We start from the raw sequence: 4250 nt of genomic DNA on the forward strand, positions 1-4250 counted from the left end.
AGAGCCTGCTGTCCCATAGAGCCTGCTGCCCTGTACTTCCCATAGAGCCTGCTTCCCTGAGCCTGCTGAGCCTGCTGTCCCATAGAGCCCTGCCCTGTCCCATAGCCTGCTGAGCCTGCTGCCCTGTAGAGCCTGCTCCTGTACTTCCATAGAGCCTGCTGTCCCATAGAGCCTGCTGCCCTGTACTTCCCATAGAGCCTGCTGCCCTGTAGAGCCTGCTGTCCCATAGAGCCTGCTGCCCTGTACTTCCCATAGAGCCTGCTGTCCCATAGAGCCTGCTGCCCTGTACTTCCCATAGAGCCTGCTGCCCTGTGTAGCCTGCTTCCCATAGAGCCTGCCCTGTACTTCCCATAGAGCCTGCTGCCCTGTAGAGCCTGCTGTCCCATAGAGCCTGCTGCCCTGTACTTCCCATAGAGCCTGCTGCCCTGTGCCCAATAGAGCCTGCTGTCCCATAGAGCCTGCTGCCCTGTACTTCCTAGAGCCTGCTGTCCCATAGAGCCTGCTGCCCTGTACTTCCCAGAGCCTGCTGCCCTGTAGCCTGCTGTCCCAATCCCAGAGCCTGCCCTGTCCCATAGAGCCTGCTGCCCTGTACTTCCCATAGAGCCTGCTGTCCCATAGAGCCCTGTCCCTGCCCTGTACTTCCCATAGAGCCTGCTGCCCTGTACTTCCAATAGAGCCTGCTGTCCCATAGAGCCTGCTGTCCCATAGAGGAGCCTGCTGCCTGTACTTCCCTGCCTGCCCTGTACTTCCAATAGAGCCTGCTGTCCCATAGAGCCTGCTGCCCTGTACTTCCCATAGAGCCTGCTGTCCCATAGAGCCTGCTGTCCCATAGAGCCTGCTGCCCTGTACTTCCCATAGAGCCTGAGGCCCGCTGCAAATTAGGACATATCGTATGGATGTGGTGTGAATCTTCATCATATCATATGTACATATAGAGCTGTGAGACAAGCTGGGAAAATGATTTAAAAAATGTATTTAGCAAAGTGTATCTCAAGTGAATAAACCACTGGAAAACATGCTATTACTTTACAGTTATTGTACCAAACCATAGATCTTAAAGGCTTGGACTAAAGAGCGTAAAAAACAACAACATATTGTTCCATGGTGTGTATAGCCTATTTGCTTGACAACCTTGCTGAGTTCAGGAGGGTTTATATCAGGTGAGATTTCATAGAGAAAGTGATGCTAGTTGAGAGTCACTTTGTGATAAATCTTTAAAGTGATTCTCACTACCTCCTTCCATCTATCTTTGAGAAGCAGTTCCATGAGTGAGAGCAGAGGAGGGATAGGGGCATGGTAGGCAGGACACATCTCCTCCAGTGAACCATGGTGATTGGCAGGAATGGTTCAAACATCAGCTGATTTCTCTGCCATACATCATCATACAGGGGGAACAAATGCTCATGCAAAAAAATGGTAGTAAAACCATCATTGACAGAGTGAGAAAGGAAAACCTGCTGTGGAATTTTGTGAGGATATTGGTGATTACACCGTTTTCAGGGCAAGGGCAGTTTGTCACCTGCAGGCAGGCAAGGCAGGCAGGCAGCAAGGGATGCTGGGGGCCCTATATGACTCATCACTATACCTCATTGGCCACACGACAACCCAGTCAGTTTTAACATCTCTATGTACACACACATGGGGAAAAGCAATGAGAGACTGAGGCCCACTCACATGACACTTCTCGGTGTGAGAAAGTCTTTGAGAAACACTGTTACATTTTTTCACTCCTGTGATTTCAAGGATTTCATTTCTGTCCAATTCTGTTTTCTGAGAGGTCTATTCATCAAGGTATTTGTATTTATATTTATTAGGGATTCCCATTAGCTGCTGCCAAGGCAACAGCTACTCGTCATGGGGTCCAAACATATTAAAGAACTTACATTACATATAAAACAAAAGATAAAACAGTACATCATGTAACATTATTACACCACCACATGTCTACACTAGAAAATGTTTGATACCTTCATGCAACAATATCACAATGAACGTGCATGTGTCTGTACCTTTGTGTATGCCTTTAAACCTGGTTCAAATCTCATTTTATTTGTCACATACACATGGATAGCAGATGTTAATGTGAGTGTAGATAAATGCTTGTGCTTCTAGTTCCGACAGTGCAGTAATATCTAACAAGTCATCTAACAATCCCCAACAACTACCTAATACATACACATCTAAAGGGGTGAATAAGAATATGTACATGTACATAAGTATATGGATGAGTGATGACCGAGCGGCATAGTCAAGGTGCAATAGATGGTATAAAATACAGTATATACATGTGATATGAGTAATGTATGATATGTAAACAGTATAAATAAAATACAGTATATACATGTGATGAGTTATACAAGATATGTAAACATTATTAAAGTGGCATTATTTAGAGTGCATTGTATAAAGTGACTAGTGATCAATTTATTGAAGTGGCCAGTGATTGGGTGTCAATGCAGGCAGCAGACTCACTGAGTAGGTGATTGCTGTTTAGCAGTCTGATTGCCTTGAGATAGAAGCTGTTTTTCAGTCTCTCGATCCCAGCTTTGATGCACCTGTACTGACCTCGCCTTCTGGATGGTGTGAACAGGCAGTGGCTCAGGTGGTTGTTGTCGTTAATGATCTTTTTGATCTTCCTGTGACATCGGATGCTGTAGGTGTCTGTGAAAGTTTGTCAGGGTTTTGGGTGACAAGCCAAATTTCTTCAGCCTCCAGAGGTTGAAGAGGCGCTGTTGCGCCTTCTTCACCATACTGTCTGTGTTGGTGGACCATATCAGTTCGTCTGTGAGGTGTACACTGAGGAACTTAAAACTTTCCACCTTCTCCACTACTGTCCCTTCGATATGGATAGGAGGGGTGCTCTGCTGTTTCCTGAAGTCCACGATCATCTCCTTTGTTTACGTTGAGTGGGAGGTTGTTTTCCTGACACCACACTCTGAGTGCCCTCACCTCCTCCCTGTAGGCTGTCTCGTTGTTGCTGGTAATAAAGCCCACTACTGTTGTGTGATCTGCAAACTTGATGATTGAGTTGGAGGCGTGCATGGCCACGCAGTCGTGAGTGGACAGGGAGTACAGGAGAGGGCTGAGCACGCACCCTTGTGGGGTCCCAGTGTTGAGTGTCAGCGAGTGGAGATGTTGTTTCCTACATTCACCACCTGGGGGCGGCCCGTTAGAAAGTCCAGGGCGCAATTGCACAGGGCGGGGTTGAGACCCAGGGCCTCCAGCTTGATGTGGTGTTGAATGCTGAGCTGTAGTCAATGAACAGATTTCTTACATAGGTATTCCTTTTGTCCTGATGGGATAGGGCAGTTTGCAGTGTGATGGCGATTGCGTTGTCTGTGGATCTGTTGGGGCGGTATGCAAACTGAAGTGGGTCTAGGGTGGCCGGTAAGTGGAGGTGATATGATCCTTGACTAGTCTCTCAAAGCACTTCATGATGACAGAAGTGAGTGCTACGGGGCGATAGTCATTTAGTTCAGTTATCTTTGCCCTCTTGGGTACGGGAACAATGGTTGCCACCTTGAAGCATGTTGGGACAACAGACTGGGATAGGGATTGAATATGTCAATAAACACACCAGCCAGCTGGTCTGGGCATGCTCTGAGGACATGGCTAGGGATGCCGTCTGGGCCAGCAGCCTTGTGAGGGTTAACACATTTAAATGTTTTTCTCACGTCAGCCACGGAGAAGGAAAGGGGGGGGGCATAGCCCTTTAGCGGGCCACGATGGTGGCACTGTATTATCCTCAAAGCAGGCAAAGAAGGTGTTTACTTTGTCTGGAAGCGTGATGTCTGTGTCCATGACGAGGCTGGTATTTTTTTTGTAGTCCGTGATTTCCTGTAGACCCTGCTACATATGTCTCATGTCTGAGCGGTTGAATTGCGACTCCACCTTGTCCCTGTAGTTGCAATTTGCTTGTTTGATTGCCTTGCGGAGGGAATAATTACACTGTTTATATTCAGTCACATTCCCAGACTTCTTTCCGTGGTGAAATGCAGTAAATCGCGCTTTCAGTTTTGCGCAAATCTGCCATCCATCCCTGGTTTATGGTTAAGGTAGGTTTTAATAGTCACAGTGGGTACAACATCTCCAATCCACTTCTTTATTCACGCACTCACTGAGTTAGTGTATAGGTCAATGTTGTTCTCTGAGGCTGACCGGAACATATTCCAGTCTGCGTGACCAAAACAATCTTGAAACGTGGCTACTGATTGATCAGAGCAGCGTTGAATGGTTCTTGTCGATGGTAC

This window comes from Oncorhynchus keta, chromosome 10, assembly GCF_023373465.1.
Source record: "Oncorhynchus keta strain PuntledgeMale-10-30-2019 chromosome 10, Oket_V2, whole genome shotgun sequence".
In the NCBI taxonomy this organism is placed as follows: domain Eukaryota; kingdom Metazoa; phylum Chordata; class Actinopteri; order Salmoniformes; family Salmonidae; genus Oncorhynchus; species Oncorhynchus keta.